The 14,597-nt window shown below is 33.0% G+C and overlaps 1 pseudogene; it reads right to left on the reverse strand.

The window, feature by feature from the left end:
• Positions 1-354: 354 nt before the first annotated feature.
• Positions 355-12,470, reverse strand: LOC128180331 (techylectin-5B-like; annotated as a pseudogene).
• Positions 12,471-14,597: the final 2,127 nt, after the last annotated feature.

Raw genomic sequence — 14,597 nt, forward strand, 5'->3', positions numbered from 1 at the left:
ATCTCCCTTTCATCAGGGCGTGGCCCTTAATTTGAACGGGAATGCTTTGTGCCAAGTTTTGTTGAATTTGGCCTAGTGGTTCTGGAGAAGAAGATAAAGCGTATAAAGTTTACGACAACACCAACGACGACAATAGACAGCGGACAAATTTGGTCAGAAAAGCCCACTTAAGTCTTCGGCTCAGGAGAGCTTAAAATGTACTGAAATAGTGATGAGCTTTCGAATTACAGTCTTTTATTTAACAACAGGGAACACATTTATTAAAGGGTGTGGTTGTATAATCATGTGCGTTATTTTGGATTATAAGTGAGGAATCTTTATATGTTTATAATAGAGACCAAAAAACCCAAAAACTTGGCATGTCATTCACTGCGCTTTTATTTGAATAGCTCATTATTCCTTGGCTCGAATCATCATTCTTGCGCTCTTCAAAGAAACCTGCATGTTTTCCAAAGGAAACCAGATGACACCGTTCCATGTCTTAAGAGCAGATTTTTGATACAGACCGTTAAGATGATTGTTAAAACAGGCTCCAAACCACCATCCTCCTGGATGCAAATTAGCACAATTTTTACCCGAAGTGTCATTGTCCTGGTCTTTTGGCAGAATTTCATTCCATTGTGGCCAGAAAGACTATCTCCTACAAAAAAGTTTTTTTTTAATTGGCACGATTTTAAAACCTATTGAATTTTAGTATATTTCCAATCTTTTGAATGATTTGACATCTCACCAGCATTTCCACTGTATCCGCCGACAACTATCTTGTATTTTTCAGACTCACTTCCCACAGAAAACTTGGAATTCTTGGCGTAAGCCTTTTCACCGGAGAACTTTTGGAGGTCTACTCGTAGCTCGTTCTTGGTCCTGGTAGTAAGCAAGTGAATATATTCATTTCCTATAAATAATACAAAAATGCTTCTATGTTTTGAGTTTATAATAGATAACAAAGTGTGTTTATGTAAGCTTAGACATAGACGTTAGCTACGGAAAGCAAATATTTTCCTTCTCTGTTGAGATTGAGATGGAAGGAAACAATCACAGAGGCTAGCAACGTTCATTTGTTCTATTCAAACACCGAACATTCAAAATATGCTTTTTTTCTAAAATGTGTGTAACCAAGTTTTTAATAATGGCGTATATGACTTCATTTTACGATGCATATATTGTATTTCTTTCTCAATGTAATAGCCTATTTCTTAATAATGATAAAGTTCATCAGTTCTAATTCAGGAATTAAATAAACAACATAAAATTGCATGCACGTTTATTTTACGTTTATTTGTAAATGTTTAACCAAAGTTGTCCGATCTGTATACAGATGTATGTGTCCGATGTTTTGTGAACTAAAACGTAAATTGCACAATTACACTTACGTGTTTATTTAGTATACTAAAGACTTCATATATAGAGTAGGTGTATCTAACCTACGATAAAAAGTATTTTCTAGTGAAATTGGAGTCAGTGTTTTCCTTTGGTTTTATGATAAATACATTATCTAGTATTGAAATTACTCTTCGCTTCGCGTCGGCCAATATTTCGTCCCTCGGGGGCTAATATAATCAATGTTGCCCTCAACCCAAGTCAATATTTGTATCATATTGATCGGCTAGGAATAATATCTGGAGAATATTCCCTTTATCTAAATTAATCGCTTCTGATTTGTTGATTCGTAAACGGTGACGTAAATAACTCTTCGCGACTCCAAAACTAGGTGACGTCATAGTAGGCAATCAGTCAAGGCAAGTGAACAACGGACGCACAATGCGACGGTTTGATATTAACGGATATAAGGATTTGCGAGTTACTTTGAAGTAAAATCAGGTAGAACATCAGTAACTTATTTCTTACGGGCGGCAGAATATCACAACTGGCCGTTTGATGCCGAGGATAATTTGGAAATTAACTTTGCGCAAAATTGAATTCGTGAATTCTATGTTGAGCTGAAAAAATTACGGCGATATGTTTTCAATTACTTTCTTAGATATTGGTTTGTTTCTTCATATAACAAAACAAATGTTGACTGTGTTTTCGGGCAACATTGATTATATTAGCCCCTTTGGGACGAAAATTATGCCCTCCATTTCGCGTCGGATAATATTTCTTCCTTCGGAGGCTAATATATTTAATGTTGCCCTAAACCTCAGTCAATATTTGTATAGTACAGCATTCAAAAATACTGAAAGATACATTTGTGATTTACCTTTAACTACCTGAATATGACACCTTTAACTCATCATATATGAAGTAAAAAAAAATGGAGAAAAATGAGTGAGTTTCAAATTTCAAAACATCCCGTTCATAAAAAAAAATGAAATGCTACACATTTATTTTCTCATATTAATACACCTTTGCACTACATGCACATCGTACTTGTAAATGTATATTTTCTGCATTATTCATTACTTAATATACTAAAAAATATGAAACGTAAATCAAATGATTGAATACAAATAATCGAATGAAATCTTTCGATTGCTTGTCTAAATATGTCGTTTTAACATTTATAAGGGAGGTGCAAATATATAGAATGTGCATAAGGCGTGGTAAGAACGTTTCTATGCAAGAATTGATATCACCTATCAAAACTCTTTATTTTCTTAAATTTCCTATGAAGTTAATCAAGTTTACACGACAATTAGTACAATTTAACATTATGGTCAGCAACGATATTCTCAGCCATAGAATAAGCAATCAATTTATATTTACGCCAAACGTTACGACCATCATTGGCAAGGCGTTGATTTTTGGCTTAACTTTAGTCTGGAGCAAAGTTACGCCTTTTGGTGAAACGGACCTTAGTCCATATATTAGACTTAAGTCCGGACTTACGCCAGGCGTAAGGTTACGCCGGGCATAGGCCTTTTAGTAATTGGGGCTTCTTGGTTATTATCTGTTTACGGCCTAACATATTTTTGTTAAATCAATGCTTCTTAAACAACCCAACAACGTAAACAAAATTCACAAGTTTTTTAAGTGTAACACATTAATGTGCTAATAAAACATCATGCAGAGCACGTCGCGTAAGAAAATCTTAAAGTCTCCAACTTTTATTTTATAAGTGAAAATCATTTTTTAAAAGAAACATAAATCATAATTCAAATGCATAATCATTAAGCATATATTAGTCGTTTACCTTGGCAATCATAACGGTTATTAATATTTAAAATCGGTTAAAAAATTCTTCTATTACTTAACCAGTATTCATCGTTTGCTTTTCCAAATCCATCCTTGTATGTTTGCCAGGAACGATAAAAATCAACAGAGCCATCGATTCTATTTTGAATCACCTACAGAACACAAACTTAGTACAACACTATATTCTACGAGATAAAAAAAGGTACACAATTTGTAATTTTTTACTGCATTTCATATCAATCAACATCGTTGCTACATTCGAAGTGAATCTGAAGATTAAAGGCAAGTTTATTTTATCAAACAAATCTATCAGAAACATTATACAAGCAACTTTTATATTCATGTTGTATCGTATGGTCAGACATCATTGAAGGATCCTAAACTGAAATACACGAACAAACCAAACAAGCTTTGTCCTGGCAGCACTACAATTCCAAAAACTAAGGACCATGATAATATTTGAAGTGAAGAATCAGACAACCACAATCTTGATTCCCCTTTCTTTTTTTTGATTATGTGTAGTGATATAAATGTTCAATTATAAAACATGATGCATGACAACAGACTATCTATTTACTCGACTAACACGTACCAACCAAGTTTATTTCCCGATGAACTCTTTAGCTTGCTGTTTATAACTTATATTTACATTTGGAAAAGGCAAATTGCTCAGAATTGTTTAAATTTCCGAGATTTTATGTTTACAACAAGCGATAAGCGCATGCTATGATCGTTGTGATGTCATAAAAAAGTTCATACAGAATGGAACTTTTTCGCTGTTCTATAGGTTCATATAAGGAAACATACTTGCAAATAAAAAAATCACAGAGTGTCAATTAATCCAACATTTGTTATAGACTGTATTCACTCATGCAAAAAACATTCGACTCAAAGAAACTCAATTTACATTCAAATATATTAAATCAAAAATATTTACTTTTTGATGATCCCAAGTAAACAAGTTAAGTTTTAAACTTATAATATATTTAGCAACGTAACCTTACCTTTGTCGAACAAACCCATTTTTTTTTATCACAACGATTATTTAATCAAAGACTCACGGTCCACCCTCCGCCGTCCGTAGTCATGTCACAATACACCAACTTCCTGGTCTTCATATCCGGATATATCGTGTACACACCGTCTCTTCCTTTTGTATTGGGTATCGTTTGTAGAATGGATGTACAATCCCTTTGTTTTTTAAGCCCTGTAGGTTTTTAAAAAGCAATTTGATCAGTGTATTGTAGAGCATCGAATTTGTAAATTTAGACTGATAGGATTTTACATTCGTCTAGTTTCACATTCGTCTTGCGTTATTTGGTTAATAAGAATGTATTATACAGGAATATTTATGATTGAAGTTGTGCATAATAAGAGATTCACTATACTGACTGAGAATCTTGTTGAGGTGTTTTCCGGTCAGTCTGTAGTGAGAGGTGAGGGATACATCCACAGTGACGGGGGAATCCACTTTGAAGGACGAGTTCAGGTGTTTCCAGTTCCATGGGGTCAACTCAAGCAGAGATTCCACGTTGCCTGTACGAATGAAAAACATGTTGAAGTTCACCATTTTTTTTTAAAAATTAGAGTCTATAACACGAAATAATGAATAACCAATCTAAGGCAATTTATTAAAAGACATCACTTTAGAAATACCAGATACATGCTTACGATATTTTGAACTGAATTTAAAAAAGCTTTATGTTTACATCCAGAAACGTTATCTAGACCTTTGATTTTAGAATGAGGTTCAACAGCAATCACTCTAACAAAATAATCCACCAAACTAATAATAAAGAACATATTCCCAAAATAACCCATTTCGGCGTTGTTATTTTTAACAGCTAAAGCATTTCTGATAGCTAACACAACTTATATAGATGTTTATTTTCATGTCGATATCGCCTGACTATTAAAATGAAATAGGATATGCTTGTTTCGTGACAATGAAAACGTCGGTGTATGTTAGCCCAGCGTAAATCAGGTACATAGTAAAATGCCATGCATAAATGTATAAGAATAGTCACATTCAGGAATACGCCAATTCAAATCCACGCCAACTTGTTCAAAAACTAATTTCTGCCAAATATCGTACACCTCTAACATAATACGTTTACAGTATAGTGTTCAGTCGTCATTATCAAAATTAAAAACACACAGAATAAAATTCAATAAAATCTTCTCGATACCATTATTCAGACACCAAAAATGTCGTTTCATTATTGCAGAATAAGGTCTTTACGTCATTTGCTAATTCACTCTACTTCAGAGTATGTACTCTGTCTCCTAATTATGTCAGTAGTGACAGCATAATAATACATTGAAATATCATGTTACTTTCTTGTTGTTATTTATTGGTAATCTGTATGAATTACAAATTGAAATATTTCCATGTTCGATTTTATTTAGATGATAAAAATACACATCGTATACCAATTACGTGAAATATACACGATAGAGGTCTGCATATCAATACTCATATGTGGTATGGATAAAGTGATAATGTCAGTGTATGTTAAAGCATAGTTTAATTCATGCTTAATTAATGTAAATATACGCATGTATTATGGGAAAGGGTGAAAAAGACGTGATTGCAAAACGATCAAGTTATTTTTAAAAACATGCTAATATACGAAACATATCAGCTTAAAACAAAATCAACAGCCTCTCTTGCAAAACTAACAGTCATGCACTGAATTAACGCTAGAGTTATCAGTTAGAATAGGCGTGCAAAGAGTTATCAGGAGAAATCTTACCCTGAAGAAAACGTAACCGGGAGAAAACGGTCCCTTGAATTACAGGGAACGTTTTCATGCGCGGATCCAGAGCTCTCTCTCTCTCTCTCTCTCTCTCTCTCTCTCTCTCTCTCTCTCTCTCTCTCTCCACCCAATATGGGCGATTCGGGTGATGAAATAAATATAGACGCAGATAAATTACCAAAAGACAGCACAGGAGAAACTTCTTCAATCGAAATTTCGGACATCGTCAAACTCTTCAAGGGAATAATACAGTTTCAATTCAGAACGTTCTCGGGGCAATTGAAAGCGGGGCAGTCAGTATCTACTTTGAAGAAACTCAAAGAAAAATCTCTATATAAGATTCAGTCTGAAATTAACGAGGTTAGTTTGAGTTTGACGCCGATTTGTTAGAAGGTTTAGAGAAATTAGAGGTTATTGTGAAACAAACATACAAATGATGTCCATTTTTAGTTTTCATATATTAAAGGCTGTGAAGTTAACTTAGCAGTGTTTGATTTTGCTACAGCACAAAAAGAAATGACACGTCGGGTTGAAGGAGGTTGGAGAAGGCAGCTATGCAATACTACATTCAAGAATCATCTTGTTATGAGTTCGTAAAATATTTGGATGTTTTATTTCATCCTGAATCATTGTTTTGGAAAACAAAGAGAGAAATATTTAGGAAGTAAGTAAAAAGCAGGAACTGGAATATTTTGCCAATCATTTTTGTGAATCATCATCTTACTCAAATACAACTCTTTATTGATCTTGTCTGAGTTAATGATGGTTTCGATTGCTGTCATATTTATAGTTTTTCTCACGAGATATTATTTAAATGTTGCTGTTGTCCACTTCGGGATTAGCCTGTGTGTATGAGTCTACGTGGAATCCGTCATCTCATGGGACTTACTAGTAATTAGCGAATTTTATTATACCCGCACTTTCTAAAGAAAGTTCGGGTATATTGTTGTTACCCTGTTCCGTCCGTCCGTCCGTCTGTCACGTTTTATTTTCTCAAACTGCTCTTAAATCTTATAAACTAGCAAACTGAACTCTTTGAGTTTGATTGGGGGTGTCATTTTGTTTTGTAAACAGGTTTCAAAAATTCTCTGGAAGTCCTGGTGGTCAAATAATTAATAAAAAATGACGTTTTTTTCACAAAAAACCTTCTTCCTCGAACTCCTCCTACATTTTCAACAGTAGACAAATCATCTCTTGGAATATGTTTTAGGGTATCCTATAGATGCGCAATAAGGGTTCGGAATTTTCAATTTTGTCCCCGGGGTCATTTAATGGTGGGTTTTTTTCGTGTTTTTTTTTTTTTTTTACTAAAAACTGGTTTCAAAAACGTCATTTTTTTGCAGTAGCCAAATGATCTTTTAGAATTTGATTGGGGGTATCATATTGAAGTGTGACCACGTTCCAGAATTTTTTTTTAATTAAGGGATCAGCAGGCAACAAAAAATGACGTCTTTTGGCAAAAAAAAGTATGGTTCCCAGAACTCCTCTTACAACATTTGGAGTAGCTACGTCATCTTTTGGGATATAATTGGGGCTGTCCTATAGATGTTAAATAAGGTTTTAAAAATTTAAATTTCATCCAGGGAGTCAAATAGTAGCAGAAAATTGACGTTTATCCCTAAAAAAACATAGATCCCAGAACTCCTCTTATGATTTAATGGATAGACACATCATATCTTGAGATATGATAGGGATTGTTCTATAGATGTGGAGTAAGGTTTTAAAAATTTAAATTTCATCCAGGGAGTCAAATAGTAGCAGAAAATTGACATTTATCACTCCAAAAAAACCCATAGATCCTAGAACTCCTCTTATGAATCTTGTATCTTATATCTTGGGATATGATAGGGACTATTCTATAGATGTGCATTACCGTTTTGAAAAATTAAATTTAACCCTAAGGCCCATTACCTACATACCGTTTGATGCTCTTTAAGGATCAAAAATATATTTGGTTTAGGAGTGGGGATCTCAACCGTTTTTGAGATATTTGTGCACTTCCTGTTCAATTGGGTCACGACCACTCCCGGGGCCCATGACCTACATACCGTTTGATGCCCCTTGACACAAGGAACAAGAATATATATTGTTTAAGGGTGGGGATCTCAACTGTTTTGAAAATATTAAGGGACTTGCTGTTCGAGGGGGTCGGGACCACCCACAGGGCCCATGACCTACATAACATTTGATGCCCCTTGATATAAGGAACAATAATATATATGGTTTAGTCTCATGATTATAACATTTTATGAGATTTATGGTAATTTCCAAAAAAGATCTCGTAATTACGAGAAAAGATATCATAATTACAAGAAAAGATATCGCTTATTTTAACGAGTTAATTATCTTATAATTATGAAAAATATATCTTGTTAAAATAAAATACATAGTAGTTATTATTTGATTTTTCATTCTAAAAAAAATGCATATATTATGAGTGTTCCTCGTTCATCAGATCTAGATCTCCAGTGCAAGTTGATTGGTTCATCCTTTCAGTCTATTTTTTACTTTCCCGAAACGTTAACTCAATTTTAATTATTTTTAAATTACAACGATCAATATTTATTTATTTCTACATGAAATGATCGGATATGACATTTTATCTTATATGAATAAGTTGAATAACTTCATATAATTTTATTCTTCAATGTTTATTACAGTCCCACTCTAAGGTATATACTTGGTAGTCCAAGTCATAAAACAATTCTATTAGTTACAGATAAATCTACATAGTTTCAATCATGGATATACGGGATTTACGTCGAATTTTGTTTTATATACATGTATTCATACACAACCTACATGAATATTGGAATTAATTGTTTTTGTATATTAACATTTTGGAGTCTGAAAACAAATTTAGTTTACCCTTCAGATTAAAATTCCAAATTAAATTAATTTATTAATCAACCTCCTTTGCTCCTTCCTCTTAAATTTTTGTCACTTATTTGATTAGGTTGTTAACATACATGTATTTTTATCCATTTAACATAAAGAGGGTACATGTAGAACATTGAAACGTCATTTTAATTAGACCAATTCTCGTAATTACGAGATAATGAACTCGTAATAACGAGATCTTTTCTCGTAATTACGAGAAAATGAACTCGTAAAAACAAGATCTTTTCTCGTAATAATGAGATAATCAACTCGTTATAACGAGGTCTTTTCTCGTAGAAACGAGATGATGAGGTCTCTTTTCTCATAATAACAATTTTTTTTTTCGTAATAACGAGAAATTTTCTCGTAATAACGAGATCTTTTCTCGTAATTACGAGATAAAAACATTTTTGTGCGGCACTTTTCGTCTTTCGTAGGTATGCCTAATTGAATTTAAGCCTGTTTCAGACTCGGGCTATATATATGGACCGAAACAGCTTTAAGAGATCATATTGTGTTACGACCAGTATAGTATAGGACTTTAACTTAGCGTTGGCCAGACCACCGACAGTAATTGTTTTCATGAATATTCATCATATGAAATATTTTTGAAAATTTCGTTACGAAAGTATGATTGAGCTAATCGAAATTGAATTTCAAAATGAATCATTGACAGTAATGACAATGGCAAGTTGGCCCACGATTATTTTCAACGGGGAAAAACAAGTGCATAGAATATTTTTGAACAATTGATCCACAAATGACATCATTTAAATAATGTAGCGCTTTATTTAAAAGTTCGTTTTAAGAATAATTAAATTTTAGATCTGATCATCATTGATGCCGTCTTCAAACCACGATGTTCATTGCCAAATTTCTGCCAGGAGACACATAGCCGAGTGCCTGAAGCGGATGGCCGATAAGGTCCATTGAGATCACAATTCAAGCAAGCATAAAACCACCATCCTCCTTTAACTGACACAGCGCAGTTATCTTTCCAGGTGTCATTATCCTGGTCTCTTGTCGTAAATTTCATCCCATTGTGATATTTAAGACTATTCCCTAAAATACAAAATTTCAAAAGTTTGTAAATAATCTATTTAAAACTCTCTACAAAAAACTTGTTTAGTTCCAGTATATACTCAGCTACTTACCCGCCGTTCCACTGTATCCACCGACTGTCAACTTGTATTTCTGAGACTCACTTCCCACAGTAAACGTAGAATACTTGGCGTATGCTTTATCACCGGAGGATTTTTGAAGATCCACTCGGAGTTCCTGTTTAGTTCTGGTGGTCAGCAAATGAATATCATCATTTCCTATTAAAATATGATTTATTTCTTGCAATAGTGTCATCATAATATCATACATGTACATTAATTATGAATACTTGCAAGTACCTCCTTCAAAAGATGAGGCATTTGGAAATTTGGAAACATAAAAAAAGACAGGCAATATATTGGTTAAAAGACAAAAGAAAACCATTTTAACAAGAGCTTGGACTTTGGCTAATTGTGTCAAATGGTAGTTGTGTCAAATGGTAATCGTTTCAATTGCAATGCGACATAGGCATGTCTACTAGTATTTCATTGCTCGCCACTCAGTCACGGCTTTTTGAAATCAACAAAATTTGCCTGGCTTTTGAGCTAAGACTAGTGCATATTTCGCTTGAAACCAGCATCATTTTCAACTTGTATTGATTCAGAAATAGATATTACGTCCTACCGAAAATCCAAGGTCTTGTTAAAATGGTTATAATGGCAATTTAACAGTTTTAATTTTTGCTACCATCAATTAATTTATCGTGAACATCCTCTTCTTTCTTAAGGTAAATATATTTAATTCATACAAAAATAGTTTATCATGGTCATTGATAATCTAAAAGAATGCGTTTTTAGGTTGTAGCTAAATTGTATTTATTATGCCAAGATGTCATATTTATGTAACTATTATTATTAGTAAAGTCATCTTCCCAGTCAAGGATTTCTAATCCGCTCCGCTATTCACAGTAGTTGCGGAGCGCATCAGAAACCCTTTACTTGGAAGATGTAGCAGAGTAAATGTTTGCGATTTTATTTATCTCGTCTTATCCATTACCATAACCTCTTATATTGGAGTATTTTTTTTTTTCGAGGGACGGTTTTGTTTTTATTTTTTAATTTAATACCAGCACAACACACAAAAGCCGTGCAGAGATTAAAATAAGAACATGTGGTTTAACTTGATCTTACCTAGCCAATATTCTCCTTGTGCTTTCCCGAATCCGGCTGTGTAGGTCTGCCAAGATCGATTAAAATCTACAGAACCATCCATACGTCTTTGAATTACCTGCAAGACAACACATGAAACTAACTAAACATACTTTATTATAGTACATTTTGAAATAAAACGAAGTGCATCTATCTGATGTTGGCTGTTTGAGTTTGAATGGGAATAATACCAAACTTAATGGTCTTGATTATACCACACTTACGGTCTGTTATGTATATTTTTCGGTAATTTCACAGAGTAAATTTTAGTAAATAAACGTGTAAGGTAAGGAATCAGTGCAGGGATAATGAAATACTGGTAAATAAAAGGAACCAGTAAAGACTCACGGTCCACCCTTCGCCGTCTGTTGTCATGTCACAGTACACCAACTTCCTGGTCTCCATATCTGGGTATATCGTGTACACACCGTCTCTTCCTTTTGTGTTAGGTATTGTTTTGAGAATGGATGCACAATCTCTTTGCTTTTTTAGTCCTGTAAAATTAAACAGAATACTACTGATATAGACGAAAGTTTTATCGGTATGTGTGTTATATTATCATTAAAGATACATAAAGTAAACTTTCAAAATTCATAACTTCTCTCTTTTTCAAGATGTAAACTTCTAATAAGACTTCATAAAACGGCGGGCACCTGCTGAATAAGCTACATGACATAGCAGCTATTATACTGTATGATCTGCTGAACCTGCACAAACAACGTTGACCAAAGAAAACATTTCTATCTGTAGATTCAACAGATATATGTAGTTTGACCAAAATGCCAGTGAATGACTATTTTGTTTTAGCTTAGATACTACTAGCATTCAACCTTTCATGTCGTTATCATGGTATTTCCATTCCGCCGACATAGGACGAATATTAAGAACTGTGACGCAGTGGCCAAAACTTTTATGTCCGGTTTAATTATTATTTTGATTTTTATTGGTATAAAAGGTTTAGAGAAATATTCTAAGGGTAAAAGAAGTGAAGATTCTGCACTCCAAGATAGAGATAGTACTGACTGAGAAACTTGTTGAGGTGTTTCCCGGTCAGTCTGTAGTGAGAGGTGAGAGATACATCCACAGTGACGGGGGTATCCACTTTGATGGACGAGTTCAAGTGTTTCCAGGTCCATGGGGTCAACTCAAGCAGAGATTCCACGTTGTCTGTACAAAGACACAAAGTTACTGATTATTTCGTTAGTTTTGAGTACACGTAAATAACGTTTTAGAAGCAATTTATTAAAAGAGAAATATTTATCTAAAAATACCAGATAAAAGATTTAAAACAACATGTATTTATCTTTTACATTTAGAAAAGTTTTATATATTTTTTCATACCTTTGATTTTAGAATGAGGATCAACAGCAATCACTATAACAAAAAAATCGACCAAACTAAAAATGAACAACATATTCCCAAAAGAAGCCATGATGGCGTTGTTTCTTTCAATGGACATACCATTTCTGATTGCTCTTATATACATATACATATACATGTAAATGTACATGTAGATATCGCCTGACTATTAAAATGAAATAAGATATGCCTGTTTCGTGACAATAGAATAGATCGGTCTGAGTTAGCCCAGCGTATGGATACAGAGGTAATGGCATGTTGCCACAAGTCTAAATATAAAACTATCGCAATCAATTAAAATTGAGTACATGTAGAACAAGAACCAATATGATTTTTTGTACTATAATTCAAATACTAGTACTTAAAATTCTTTTCATTATTGCAAATTTAAGTACTTTATCTCATTTATAAATTCGATGTACTTCAAAGAAAATAATGTTCAGCAAAGCTATAAATCTCAAAGTCTATAAAAAACACAAAAATGTATGAAACAAACTCACGTTTATAAGAATACAAAAAATGAGTTATAAATAGTTCTTAATATTTTCATCAATTACAGCGTGATGGCAAACTAATATATTAAGTTACTTTTTTGTTGTTTAACTTGATTATCGTTATGAATTACAAATTTAAAAAAAATCCATGTCAGATTTTAAAAAAGTGAAATACACATTTATTAACACTTACCTCAAATATACACATTATAGATGGATATCTGCACATATGTACACATCTTATGGTCTAAATAAAGTGACTAAGTCAACCAGCGTATGTAGAAGCATAGTGTCAGTTGTATTTCAACTATACATGTACATATATACATGTATATCTATCTGAGATTTTGATTTAATTATTTTTTTACTTTTGAGAAAACTGCACACTAACAAGTAGTCAGCATACATATACATTAAAAAATGTTTAATTGTGCTATCAAGTCACAGTGCACGTTAATTAATAAATATTATGTTACACGCTTAATAGTATATACATGTGTTATCATTGTATCTTTTCTTAAATATACAGTGATCTGCCAAATTTACTCCAATAATTTTTGTATATGTAATTTCATATTTTAATGATAATATACCTGGTATACATGTTTAAGTTTAAATACCTGCATTATAAATGACATATTTAGTGTTGTAGTTAAGAGACAATCAGAACTCTGGTAGCTAAAATGCTACAAACTTCCTTAATTAAAATGCATATATTTACATTTTCAACTGTCTTTGTCTGTGATAACATTACGAATCAATCTTGAACCCTAAAACCCAATAACTTCATAAAACATGAGAGACACAAAATTGGCGTGTCCAATTGCATAACCGAAAACGGTATTGGCTGCGCCGCGTACTAATACATAGCATGTGCTACATACAAAATAGTGGTTTTAAAATGATGTTGTTTTAAAGTATACAAATATTTTAATATAAGTAATAGGGAATCATTCTATGAAATTATGAGGTGATAATTTTGGTCGGAGCATGGTTAATTCTATCTTTATTGGATTAGACAACGCTCCGACCAAAATGAGCATCTCATAATACTCAAAGAATGATTCATTATTCCTTATTTCATTCATTCAAACCTCAACACATTTGGTTTATTAGTGTACATGGATATTCAAAATAACTAGTTCTTCGGTCAATATTTGTTTTCTAAGTTATGCCAGACAGCCTAGATAGACCATTTATCATTTTTTGTGTTTAAATAGCATAATGCTATCATTATCTCTCTCGGTCATACTTAAAGAAAAATGTTCCCCGCGTGTATGGCCTGATCCCACGTAGAGAATTTAATCCCATTTAGTATGACTGTCCCTTACAACATATCTGTTCTCGTAAGATTACAGTATATATATTTTATTTCAAGTTTTGTTATAAACTAAAAAAGTCAAATGTCATAATTTTCAAAGAACTGCGCATTTTTTTCAACGGGAATGTTCTTAAATTTTGTAAAACAAATGAAAATTTTATATTGATTATTTTGGCAGCTTATTTTGGCTGAAATACGATGGTTTTAAAAGATGTTTAAAGAAGATAATACGCATTGTAATAGACATTTTGTATTGTTATCTCTCGCTCAATTTTTTGCAGAGGGTATATAGCATCGCTAAATACGTCTTCGTGGGTTTGTTCGTATGTTTCATGTTTATGTACAAAAGCCTTATGTCAAAACTGACAGAAAACTAAAGTGTTTGGTTTATCAACTTTAA

The sequence above is a fragment of the Crassostrea angulata genome, chromosome 4, assembly GCF_025612915.1.
Source record: "Crassostrea angulata isolate pt1a10 chromosome 4, ASM2561291v2, whole genome shotgun sequence".
Classification (NCBI taxonomy): Eukaryota; Metazoa; Mollusca; class Bivalvia; order Ostreida; family Ostreidae; genus Magallana; species Magallana angulata.